This window comes from Helicoverpa zea, chromosome 3 (genome assembly GCF_022581195.2).
Source record: "Helicoverpa zea isolate HzStark_Cry1AcR chromosome 3, ilHelZeax1.1, whole genome shotgun sequence".
Classification (NCBI taxonomy): Eukaryota; Metazoa; Arthropoda; class Insecta; order Lepidoptera; family Noctuidae; genus Helicoverpa; species Helicoverpa zea.
Genome location: NC_061454.1, coordinates 3,617,744 through 3,631,975, shown reverse-complemented (window position 1 = coordinate 3,631,975; position 14,232 = coordinate 3,617,744). Strand labels below are relative to the sequence as shown.

The 14,232-nt window shown below is 34.8% G+C and overlaps 1 non-coding gene across 1 annotated transcript; it reads right to left on the bottom strand.

Moving 5' to 3' along the window:
- Nucleotides 1-13,914: 13,914 nt before the first annotated feature.
- Trnat-agu lies at nt 13,915-13,988 on the bottom strand. The gene has a single exon. It is a non-coding gene; the product is annotated as a tRNA-Thr (tRNA).
- Between the last annotated feature and the right edge of the window lie 244 nt (nt 13,989-14,232).

Genomic DNA, 14,232 nt, shown 5'->3' with positions numbered 1-14,232 from the left:
TTATTACCTACGAACATTTTCAAACCTTTGGATTTTTTTTTTTCTTACAAATAAGTAAAAATAGAGAAGCAATTTCTTCTATTTAAATCTATATGTCTATCAACCTACATATTTTAAAGGTAGGTATCTAGAGCGTCAGAGAGATTTAGAATGAATTTTCCAAACGGAACTACAAAAAACCTAACACCAGCTGCATTCACCTAATAACGATAACAAGAACGAAACTATCTATTTGAACTATATTAAAACAACAATAGAAAGGAAACAACGCTTTGTCGGAACCGACGCCATCAATCGGATTCATTGACTTTTACAAAAAACTTGACTACATCCAATAAAATCAACAGAAAACAGACATGGTTAATTTTACGGCGTCCATAGCTTTCTACTATTTACATTTACGAAAATCATCGTTCTTGTTTACAACTAATTAATTAGACGCCCACAAAGAACGCACTGTTCTCCTTTTTTTAATTGTCTTTGTTCCCGGAATGACTATGTTATTTTTATAATAGGACGCTCACAGTTTTGGGGTAAATCGAGCGGAAAATTGCTAACAATCGTCTGGGGTGAAAAGGGACTGATGCATGCATTTATTAATGTCTAATGGAATGGAGTTTCCTTGGTGTGTTGTAAAATCGAATTTTGATACGCATAGGCCGTAACTATCACTCAAGCTATAAGTAGATAGGAAGTTCAGAACCAACCCACCTGATATGATTTGGTTTTGGCATCGTAGATTTCCATTTTTGAACAGTTCCGTCAATGTGGGTAGTATTTCACTTGGTCAATATAGGTAGTAGATTACCTTCCTGAATTGCAGAGTGAAATGCTATTTAGGTACAAGGTGAATATATCACCTACTAAAATGCTACCTACCTGAGTTTGCTCCATGATAAGTTTCTGCAACGGGAAAATTAAATACTTATTGTTGCAATTTTAAGTGATAGCTACATCCTTTCATAGTTCTTGATAAAAATAAATGGTGCATAGAATTTTAAAGCATTAACTTGTAGCTATTGTTTAAATCGCAGGAAGTAACGATAGTAAAAATATGTAGAACCTACCGACCAGTAACAGTACCTACAGAGCAGTAAGCAGTGTTGTAAATAATTTTAGTTATGTAGATATAGTTAAATTTTACTCGACCGTTGAGTGACTAGATGCAATTACCTACCTACATCCCTACCAATGTTATGTTGTCACTAAAACGATACTCCATCAACGACTTTCAAAAGACTTTTAAAACATCTTAGTGCTCCAATTCAATTCTACCTACACTAAAGCACAGTCGAGTAACGAGACGTTTATTAAAATTCAATGATAATAAAACGACAATGCTACCCACATAGCTGACATCAAAATATTTTACAATAGTTGTAAATTCATAAAGTTATGTCCGTGGTTTCGAATAAAGTCGATGCGAGCGCACAATTGTTTATTCATTCGATAGATGTGCAGATGTAAGGGTACTGGAACGCGTATTGTCGCATTACCACCAGAGAGCGTTTGTAGGAACTCCATGGTTTCTTTTCACATGTAAATTGGGAACTATTTGAGCATGAGCTTTGAAAAATAAGTAACTAGTTAGTATGACTACAGTTTAAGAAAGAAGGCCCACTAAGAATGCTACACCGATGATTCTGTTATGGTTTTTGTTATTTCAAGAAAAGCTTTCGATGTTATCAAGGGTATTGGGTAACTGGGTTACCTGTTCCCCCATAGTTGAGGCTAGGCAGATGATGGAAGAATTACAATCTTAAGACATTTGAATGTGCAGGAGTGCAAAGAACTCTTGAGCATCTTTGCCTACTTCCAGATTCCCATTTCCTTACAAAATTACAGATATCTCAAAAGAATTTCCTTTACCTAGAGACCCCATCAAAGCCACAATTTTAAATGTATCCCAAACTGTCTCCTAAGACCCTGGTCACCACATCCGCGTAGTTAAGGAAGGCAGTTGATTTGGTGTCGCAGCGTGGCACTGCGCACGCGTCGCTCCCCGCCGTCACCATTACCATACGTGGGACGCACAACTGACAATTGAATTAATATTATATTAAGTGCTATATTATTCAAATTGAACTGTTCCTATAATAGACGAATTCATTTAAATCGCGTCGGATTTGCATAATTCAGTGTTTGGTGCATGTTGTTTTTGATGGGGTTAATGTATTTAAATTGTTACTTTATGCTCATTAGAAGCTTTCAATTAGATTATGGAGTTTTCATTATATTATGAATGTCTTTATTGGCTGATTGAGAGCTTCTTCCATAAAGCGTTTAGCCAGCATTGATTTCAAAGCGGTACTATTCACTTCAATTTAGAACGCAGGATCCTAGACAAAGGCTGCCTATTGGATAGAAAACCTACATAACTATTTCAGATTTTTTGCAATAGATACCTATCCCTACTATGTATGTTTCGCTCCAAACTACGGTACCTAAGTACTTCATAAAGTGATCAAAATACATATATCCTTAAAACAATAGCAATCGCAAACACCAGCTAAAGTTAACCTCAAAGCAAGTTCAAAACAATCTCACCTAGATTCCTGAGATGAGATCTCATGTCTAGCGCTACCCTACGCAGGAGTGGGCGTGACGTCATGCTGCGCTACACGCCGCTAGTCGCGCGCGCACCGACACCAACACATTTACATACTACACTTTTATTGTGCCGTCTTAAACTTCCTTAGTGAATATGAGGGTATTTTGAGCTGTTTTTGTTGCTACTGTAATTTTTATAGTATTAAATCTTACTGAAAGTACTTACACAAGTTAGAATTATTATACGTACGTAAAGGTTTTCAACTTTCGTGAAAAGTGAGTACACTATTTATCCAATGCGGCCGAAACGTCGGGTAAAGAAAAAGGTATTACGCCTTAGTCCTGATTGTAAATGTATACGTGAGTAAGATATAAAATTATTTATCTGCGAGTAGTTTACACATCCTCGAAAGTCCGTAAAATACATACCTACCTACTTTCTAAAGACTTTCTGAATGTTTTATATAGACTTTAAGCAAGATCACAATCTGACGATAAACAAATAAGTTCTTCAGGATCCCTTACAAACAAATTTTGTCCGTGTGTTTGTTTTCGCGTTTTGATGTATGGAGGCATAAATAACGAGGCTCGAGGCGATCCAATTACCTCGGCCGAAGCCGGAGTATGTTTATATGTATTTTGGTTACCCTTATATCTTAACACTGCCCGTGTTTGATTTGGACGATTGTATTTGAAAGGAATGGGTGATGGTATTTGGAAAATCTAGTAGTCGGATGATGTCTGATGAAGAAGTATGGAAGGGGACGAAATACTAGATTTGGCAGGAGAGTGATGGATGATACATATATATTTTTTCTTTGCATGGGTCATACAGGTTATGCCAAAAGTCTAGAACTTGCTAGTCTACGGTTTCCTATGAATTCAGGCATAGTTTCGATTACCTAAGAAACAAAAGTTACAAAGAAGGTCAAGACCTAGAGAACACACCCTTGGTAAATAGTTTTATTCGATTAAAATCTAAGAAAAAGATTGATGCAGTCTCTCATAAATCATAGATCATTCATTTTTTTTTCAAAGAGGAAAGGACAATGCTATTCTTTGTATGGAAGTTGGGCTCAAGAGTTGCCCACAGTAACTGCATAGTGTATTATGTTCCATAGGCTTATAATAGGTCCCAGACCGAAATATTTCGAAATCTATCCCAGGAGTGCTGAGAAAAACTGGTTTGACTCTTATTCAATACTACGAAAAATATGCTTACGAACTCTTAACTATTCCACTTTTATTACCTTAATTGAAATGCATTATAATATTAATCGACAAATACGAGGTATTGAACGAGATTTTTTTTTACCGACTTCAAAAAATGGAGGAGTTTCTCAGTTCGTTTGTATTCTTTTTACGTAAGTACGTGCATAACTCCGTCGTTTACCAACCGATTTAAACAATCATTTTATTGTTTAAAAGGATTTACTTTCCAAATAGTTCCAGGGTCCAGGGTCTGGTGATAGAAACCTTAAAACATTATGGAACTCTCGGAAATTGTAAGCACATATCGAATAAAAACTTGTCATTCGGATATATGTCTCCGACATCACAAAACTGTGGAGGTTAAGACCTGACCTGACGATGGAGACGACAGTGAGAAGAGGGAACTCCTCAACGGTATCTATTTACTACCTCGTGTTTGAGCTTATTTTATTCGTCTTGATAAGATTTTTCCATTGCCATTAAGGATATTAATTGCATGACGCTACTCGAACTTAGGACTGATTGTAGTAGATAGAGACTGAAAAGCAAGAGAAACAACAATTACCTTTAAACGTCTATTTCTGTTTTTTTTTTTTATCCTGTTAACAGTGAAACCACTATCTATCTGAATGTTATTTCAAGAAAAGAGGTTGTTAGGTTTGTGGCTGCTTAAAATGGCTTGCTAACAATGGCTGGCTAACATTTAGAACTGGTTTTTCTCGGGACCTCTGGGACCGATTTCAAAAATATTTGGATTCCGTCTTAAGAGTGAAGTAAAAAACCTATTTTAACCATTCCCACAACTGGGCAAATGGCTTGGGCTTCATAAACTGACTGTTCAAGTTGGACATTAGAACCGGGGTTTCTCGGGACCTCTGGGACCGATTTCAAAAATATTTGGATTCCGTCTTAAGAGTGAAGTAAAGAACCTATTCTAACCATTCCCACTACTGGGCAAATGGCTTGGACTTTATAAAGTGACTGATCAAGTTTAACATTTGAACCGGTTTTTCTCGGGACCTCTGGGACCGGTTTCAAAAATATTTGGATTTCGTGTTCAGAGTGCACTATGGAACCTATTTTAATAATTTGCACTACTGGGCAAATGGCTTGGGCTTTATAAATTGACTGTTCAAGTTTGACATTAGAACCGGTTTTTCTCGGGACCTCTAGGACCGATTTCCAAAATATTTGGATTTCGTGTTAACAGTGCAGTAAATAACCTATTTCGACCACTTTCACTACTGGGCAAATGGCTCAGGCTTTGTTAAGTGACTATCTATGGAGACCATTTGAACCGGTTTTTCTCGGGACCTCTGGGACCGATTTCAAAAATATTTGGATTTCGTGTTCAGAGTGCACTATGGAACCAGCTGAAACTACTCCCACTGCTGGGCAAACTTTGAGCCCACATCCTGGCATTGTCCTTTCAAAGAAATAATTACCAAAGCCTATCCTTTAATTTAACTTATAGGTAGAGCATTTCGCAATTTAGTGATAGATTTCCTGTCATAAACTTACTAAAGACTTTTACCAATAAGCCGAGTCGTGAGTGGAAATTAAAAATTAATAAATATCATTCTCCATGCCATTAATTTAAAGTCAGGGTCATCTAAACAACGGTCGGTAACGTTCGTTTGGACCTGGGTTTTACTGACAGCGTTTGGCCTTTCAGACATATCGAAACATCTGCTACACGGTCAAGATTTTATTTTTAGGATACCACCGACGCAGAATACATTTAAGGGCCTTTTTTCTATCAGCATCAATTTTGAGTACAAAATAAACTACAAGATATACATCCGCTTAGGTACTGGTGCTGTCAGACTATGGTGAACAATCATGAAAAAATTATGATAACTTATAAGAAAAAAAAACTAATAAAAACAATGATAGGAAACAGTAAGACTACCTAAACAGAATTTATGTTCGTTTTCCGCTCGCTTTCAATGCGACTCCAGCCGTATACTGTCTGTCACGAAATATAACTTTGACTGATACTCTGTCTAATTGATAGCTTGACTTATGAGCTTCAAGTTAAAAAACTTAAATTGACAAGCAAAAAACAACTGTGGAAGCGGGAGTTGGAATTTTGTGAAAGGGGTTTTGCGGATGTCTTAAAATGCCAGTATTTCTGTGAATGAAATGTTGCCGAAAATACCTACAACCTTTGCTTTGTTTGATTTTATCTTATGCTTTGCAACCTACTAATAGATATTCCTATGTATTTATAAATCTCCTTACCTCATGTTTTTATTACTGAACTGCACTGGCTGAAGTCACGGTTGACCAGCTATCTTTTTTTTTCAATGACGATTTAGTTAGCTAACTATAGCTCGTCTTCTGAATATGATGATACTTAATATATTTTTGCACTGGTATAGAAGTAATAAGTCTACTACCCATATTGTTACTATTAACCATAAAGTAGTGAAAAATCATAGACCTACGACGGCCTATGAAAGACGTCCACTGATGGACAGAGGCCTCCCCCAAAGTGTTGGTCTGTGTTGTTTACAAACGTTCAGTCGTAGGTATTTTTCTCCTAAAGGGTAAGAAATACTAAAACTTTACCACTTCGAAGACACAGAAACTAGGTATGATCTGGAAATTTATTCAGGTGATGCACTCAAAAAAATATGTAAAAATATGATGTTCCTACCACGGATCCCTAAAAGGCCGCGCGAGCTTATTAAACCCTTTTAGTATGCGCTTTGGTTTAGCGTAATTGAGTTGAGCCAAGAGGTTAATTTCTTGTATAGATAAATTATAGTTTTCTTATGCAAATGTTTTGAGGCCAGTTTCGAAAATAATTAAATTCCTTTTTGGCCTGAGGCCTGGACACTGTTTGTTAATGTTTTATGTGATTAGGAAGTTCGTTGTTTTAATTTATTGCTTTTTGGCTAAGGATATAAATTAGTTGTGGAAAGCGTGCTTCGTGCTAACAATGGCGATTGTGTTAGGATCCAATTGGAACGCACTTTCAAACGAAATTGATTAATGTTATTTTGTTTTATTGGGGGATTAATTATTTTGAAATAGATGAAGTTATTGTTTAGTTTTGTGTTGGGTAAGCCGTAATTAATGGCTCAAGTTGTAGACAGTATTAGTCAATGATCTTATATTCCGAACTGTAAATGAATATTATTTTATGAAACGTTTTGCAAGAGGAGATAAAGCTTCTTGAACTTTTAAATTATTTCTTTAATTAAGATCAAAATTATGTAACAAATGAATTGGAAAGAAGAGCTCTCATATTTGCATTCTTAATGAAAATCCCTAATTATTGTTACCGTAATCATTAGCCGTGTTTCGATACCTAATGCCAACCAATCATCTCTTTATAGCTTTAATTATAATTCTTTGGGCCACAAAGCCGCCATCTTCATGATTAAAAACCACTAAAATATTACGTTAACACACAAGTTAACGTTACGTTCTTTGGAAAGTCTCAGGCATTTGATGAGAATGCACGCGTTATGGGTCAAAATTACATCTGAGGACTCAAAAGGTATAGTTGGCAGTAAATATCTTGTGTAAGTAGGCCGTTCAGGCATTAATGTTCTATAAGACGCGATGTATGGCCGCCGGAACCTAAAATGTCCGACCGCTATTTGTTTAATAAGGCGCCATAGTTTTAATATCGTAAATAACAACTAATTTTGTTCGTTATTTAATTTGGAAGTCATCGGTCCCAGCCTTCGGGTATCAGCTCTGAGTTTTGATTTGTGAGAAATTAAAAATATCCGTTTCATAAATTGAAATTATCCGAGACGCCGAAAAATTTAAGTTATTCCCTAAGATTTTAATGAAAATTAACAGGATTATTGAGCAACACGCCCGTTGCTTGGGGCGAGTCGAGTTTTCAAAGAAACCAAAAGCGGATGCATCTTTTACAATCACGTGATATACGATCGTGCAAGCGCCGATATCAAATAAAATATGCGCGAGAATATAACGAGGCTCTCCATTTAACAATTAACTTAACAAACAAACGTAATATATTGTGGTTAAATTTCAATACGAAAATGGCGGCGGAGTGGACGGCCGACAATAAGTCAGCTCGACTTCGCCTTAAGATATTATTATACAATATACAAACACTATTTTTCACAAGAGTTATCATGTTTGTACTCATAATGATTTGTATGAACGTATGAATTAATTTTACACGTACAATTCGTGAATTAATTGACTTTAAGCTGTATATCTTGAAGTGTACTAACGTTAATTAGAAGAAATAAAAAATAATAACTATATACTAAGCTTTAAGTTGTGTATTAGTTTTAAGTACACGGTTTTTTTTTTCAATTAATATCGGACAAGGCTGCATCTATTAATTTTAGCGTCTAATTTGAGTATTAATCTTCTTCAAGACATAAAACTAATGAGTTAATTAAGACGGATTATAGGTTTTTGCAATACAAGTTGGTTTAATACAAGATGTGATTAGAATTATAAAGAGTAAAATTTACTAAAGGTCGTACAATGGTATAAGTATAGGTAATAACTCTTCGTTATATACGTCTGAATAAAATTAATCTAAATATAAGCATTCTGGCATTAGTTCTTTCAAAAGTAAATAATTCATACCATGAAAACTTTACTTTGCCGAAAAGAACTGAATTATTGCACGTGTTTAGTACAAGAAGATGCATAGAGGCAAAAGAAATAGGATCTTTACAATAACTTGATAAAATAAATAACAATAATACCTTAAACTCTATGAACCCAACAATATCACTAGGTTCTTATATCTAGTTACAAAGCGAACTGATGTTTCAATAGTTTGTATTGCAATCGGTGCGCTCAGCGGGTCGCCGGCAATTAATAATTATTTAATAAGGCTCTCATTAAGTGCCCGCTCAACGCAATCAGGACCCGACTAAGTTATTGCTGTAGCACCTACCCGTACAATCGGAGAGATAAGTACTTTTATGTACGGATAATAGGTATTTTAAAACTTGATAAAAGTTGCAAAGATTTTCACCGGAATAAGTAGGACCGGTACAAAGTAGGTACGCACCTACAATTTTGTTTGGGAAATGACAACTAAAATAGATATAACTTTATACACCTATGTACGTTAAACCTTTTACGAACTGCGAATGATTTAATTTTCTATTTGTACATTTTAAAAAGAGTGTGTTTGGAGTTTCTGGCCGGTTCTTCTCCATGCGACCAACTTTTTGGAACCGTGCAACTAGTTTGACGTCGAAAGAGCTTTTATAGGCCAATTAAAAAAAAAACTTCGACTAAGTAAAAAAATCGTTAAAAAAGTTGGCTAACTCTTGTCGAGATATTACTCAAAGAGAAAAGATACAAAAGTATACAGTATAGGGACTAAAATTGCTATTTTCACCCTATTACATTACACTATTGTCACCGACAGTACCCGCGCCTACTAACCGCATTGCCCGCGGCGTTGGGCGGATGGGCGGAGGCTCGCCCGCCCGCCCCTAGCGCTTGACAATTGAATCAGAACCTTGGATCATTGAAGCAACTGGAAAACTTTCAAATTGATTCGTCCAACGTATTGCTAGTCTATATTTTAGCAGTAGGTACAGTGGTATATATGTACCTATAGCTTTGAGCCCTATATAGTAGCCATATTTATTTTAATGTTAGTAGAACTGTTTTTGGCAGTGGTTCTACATAAGTAGGTATTGCAAGAGAAAATTGACTCTAAGGAGAAAAACCCTTTCATTCTGCCACTCTACACTTCTGCCTGAAGTTTATGATTCTTTTTATCGTGTACGTGCGTAAAGATGTAATAGATTAATAGAAAATGCGAGTAAATTTTCCGAATTCCGCATAGAGATGTATGCTCATGGTGGTTCCTGTAAGTTCTATGATCTATGATCAGAACCCTATATCATACACCCATACCTATTGTTGTATAAAATATAGATGCCTGCGGTGGTACGTATATTATAAAGCTCTAGTTTTAGAGACATTTTATTTAATGGTTAGGAAGACTTAGATTTAACGGATTTATCTGTCTAGTGAAGAGATTTGAGTTACGGTTCATTTTAGTGTTATGGAAAATGAAATTTAAATAGTAGATAACTAAGAAAATATGTCTGTTTAAAAATGTCATGTAAATTTTTGAGATAAGTAACAATAATTTGAGTACAATTATTTTAAGGGGTAAGTATTATTTGATACCCATGCCTCTTCTCCTTTGGTGAATGGCCTAGGTATATTGTTATGTAACACTGAAAGAAGTTTCAACAACTGTATACCTAGGTAACTTATTACAGTTATTTTATACAGACACAGTAAACGGAGAGAGAATAAGAGCAGTAAAAAACATTTTATCCTGCGGTAAAAGAATATTATATTCTGAAAGAAATATATAAATGCTACACTATAACTAAATGGATAAATAAAAAAAAAACAATTATTATGTTAACTACGTAAGTATTGTACGTAAACTTATTCATTGCGGTATCTTTATGCCGATAGGTTACATAACTAAAACATTTCATTGCTAATGTTATCCATTAAAATAATTAATATAATTATGTTTAATCAAAGCAACCAACAGTCTAGATTTTATTACCAATTAGAGCATATAAAATCTTCAACTATTAATTGACATGCGATCTAAAAGTTCCGACGTATTTACTGAAACGTAAATATTTTTATATCTCACTATAATAACAATTAGTGAAACATTAAATATGACATTTGAAACAAAGCATCCGTTCCAATTAGGCGACCGTAATAACATAAAACTGTTACCACCATAACTTTGACATATATCAAACAGTACACAAGCTCTTATCTCTAGTCAATAAGGTTGAGAATCCCTTGATTATTACTTTTTGAGCAGCAGAAAAGGTTGGTTTAATAGGTAATAGTTACTATGAGACATAGAGCACTCATTAGAGAAAACAAATCATGGTAATTAGGCAATAAAAACGTCTTTGTTCCCATTGTAACAAAATTCTTTTGATTGCAGTTTACGACTTGATGATTGTTACAAATCGTTTTACAGTTGTCAGTTTTGTGGTATCCCTTTATATTGAGTTCCTAGTACAACATCGTAAATGTTGTTACACAACATGGTTATATTGAGTTAATTTGATTTATATATAGTCTGTTTTTTAATCTCGTAGACTAAATTGACACTTGCAAAATGTCAAACTTTCTAATAATTTTGCTAGCTCTGTGGTGCAGTGTTGTACTTACGATACCGGTTCGTTGAATCGTAACTTTTTATCTATAATAGACGAATTTAATATTCATTCAAAGTTTTATATTTAAAATTCACGTACGTACACATGGCTGTACGACGTGCTACAAACTGCCAGGGATATCTGACCACGCAAAGCCATGCGTAATCATCAAGGATAAGCCCATTATTTCAGGATGACTTATTGTAAAAAGTTACGATTCAACGTACCGGTATCGTAAGTACAACACTGCACCACAGAGCTAGCAAAATTATTTGGAAGTTTGACATTTTGCAAGTGTCAATTTAGTCTACGAGATTAAAAAACAGACTATAGATGTCCATCTGGCTCGTAAAAAAGCTTGTAGTTTGGTTAAGTTGCTTGTCCGTTCTAAGCGCGTATTTGGGTTGGATTGTGTTCGTTCTAATCAAAGTCATGTACCAAAATGTTATATCAAGTGGCTTCTATTTGAGGGTCGGATCGGTATACAATTCAAGGAGTTGATTTTTGTCACCTATTAGGTAGGACTATATGCGACATATTCTTGCATCATATACACTAGAAACGACTCGCTTAGCTTACAGACGGTAACTTTTTAATCCTTATTCTGTGCGGCCACAACACTACTACTTACCTGTATGCAAACACTAGCTTCTTTTTATAAGAACATGCTATACAGACATAGTGACGTTAAAACAACAAACCAATTGATTAACCGTGGAATGCAAAGCATTAATTAACAACATCATTCTAATCAAATGAAAACACATAAAAACATGTTAACTGAGTCTTCAGCAATAAAACTAAGAGCAAAAACAATACGTTACCTGATTAATGGAAAAATAAATCATTAGCACATTGCTTTTGAAGTCATTCACAGTTGAACGATTTGCCGTACATATGTCATGCTTGAATAGTTTCTTTAAATGACTACACCACTGATTTCACCGTTGTTATTAGCTATAATAATATTACCAATGATTGGCGCCATGACTTAATAAAAGTTAGTAGGAAACGAGTCATAAAACGATTGGTTTGGCTGTTTCCAATTTATAGTTGTGTGAGCTTTAGTACATTTTTAAGGTGAGTTATACCATTGATGTTAGCTATAAGTACCTTTAAAAGAGTGGTGGTACTAATGATCGATATTTTATTAAGTGACGTACTTAAATAATATATTTAGTCTTAGGAACTTAGTGTATGTCGACTAAGAAGATTAGGTGCAGTGCCACAGCAGCTGACATGATTTGATGACGTTGAAGATTTGATCACGACGACACGTAAAAACAATTAACAAGTAACATCACCTAAGTACCAATAATCATCTGGTCATTGAAATAATAAAAAAATCCTTCCAATAAAATATTGTGACCAAAATTACCCACAAGTAGGTATTTAAACATTTTAAAACAACTTCTTGCAATTAACTTTCTTGAGGCAAGCTATCGCTAAATAAGTATTATTTTTTTAATAATCGCTTTCCAAATATTTCCCACCATCTCAGCTCCCAATTAAACCGTTCTTTAAAATCATCAAATTAAAACTGAAACATTAAACATTGACACGTAAGTATTTAAACAGAGTCGGGCTATTAAAATTTCGCGGTCCGCCAAATAGCTTAATCAATAAAGGGTGATCGAGCGACAAAAACGACGCGGGCGCATAAAGGCGACGGGACGCGCAAATATGGACAGTTATAAATAATTAAGTAACTGCACTGTAATGATGGTTGATTCTTGTTTTTTTTTGTTCATAAATCTCTGTGTTTTCTCTCGTTACATAGGATTGAAGAAAATTTCACGTTGCGGAAAAATAAGGTACCTACTTTAAGATCAAGCACTTCAACTAAGTAAATAAGTATAATGAAAAAAATCTTAAGAGTTACAATAATAAAACCTAAGGGATATTGAGAAATTTTGAAGAATAATTAGACTTTAAACAGTTAACGAAGAAGGTAAGTATTCTATGTTTATTCAGTCTCAAAAGGCTTTGCACAAAGCTTAAAATAGTCCCATCTTTTACCAATTAAAAAAGCATATAGTAAACAAACAAATACTAAGTTAAGTTTCATTACCATAATCTGAGAAGTCGTAAAATATTCTTACTTGCATACCGATTGTTTTAATAACTGAACTTAAATTCTTAACCGACAAGAGCATTTACGATGCTCATGAAAATTTTATGCTCATGAAGATGTAGGCAAAACCAACAAATTTCTACCGATCACAGGGTAAAAAGTTAAACTCGCGTAAGTTGCGCGCGCAGGCCCTCGCCAAAGAATGTAATTAACTGAACACCAATAAAAATAATTGGACACAAAAAGCGATCCGCCCTGGGCCGCCATTTATTATTTTGATTACGCTTGTTATTGTTATAGGGTATTGACGTTTTTCAGCTAGCCTTTCGATTGAACACTGTGTCCCACTGTGAATGGGGATCTCTTACGACCAAAGAGAATTTGATAGGCTGTGTTGCCACAGTAAAATTGTGTGTCGTAATTCAAAAGGAGGCTTTATTGTTACCGTTTACGAGTTTGTTTGTTCCCGCCGACGGCGCGTGACGTGCAGTTTTGAAATTTTCTAGATCATAAAAAGAATCTTGTATTGTTTTTGGATTTAACGCCGTAATTATATTAGTTGGTTAATTAAATTGTTTTAATAGCTGGTCGGTAAAGGAAAATTATACCTACAAATGTTTGCTAAATGTGAGTGAAAATAGTTTTTTTTATGTAGGTAGGGCTTTTTACTACTTTTAGGTATTTCGTAACTGGCTGTAATTAAACTGTATTTGCTTATTGACATAAGCAACCAAAATAACGTACAAAATACCTATCATGCAGGAATCATAACTTTTACTGAGAACGTTTCTTATACAAGACTTATTCTCTTTTATAAAATAAATATGTGCTAACAAATAATTAAAATTGTTAGAAAATAACATTTCTTTCGCAAAAATATATTACTTCCACCAAAGGCCCCGGCGAGATTCGAACTCGCGATCTCCTGTTTACTAGACAGGCGCTTTAACCAACTAAGCCACGGCGCCGATGTCTCGCTACGCGAAATTAAAGATTAGTTATTTTTTACCCAAAAGCTGTTATTAACTGATAAAAAAAAAAACAATATAAAGTGCGGATTCCGAATATAACAACGCTTATACACTAGCGAATTTTCCGAATAAAACCGCCCGTACACGAAAACTAGTTCCTTCGTCACTCGGGTGAAATCGCAGGTATTGAAATATATCTACACTTGTTTACTTAGGTACTTACATTATTGCCACCTGTTTA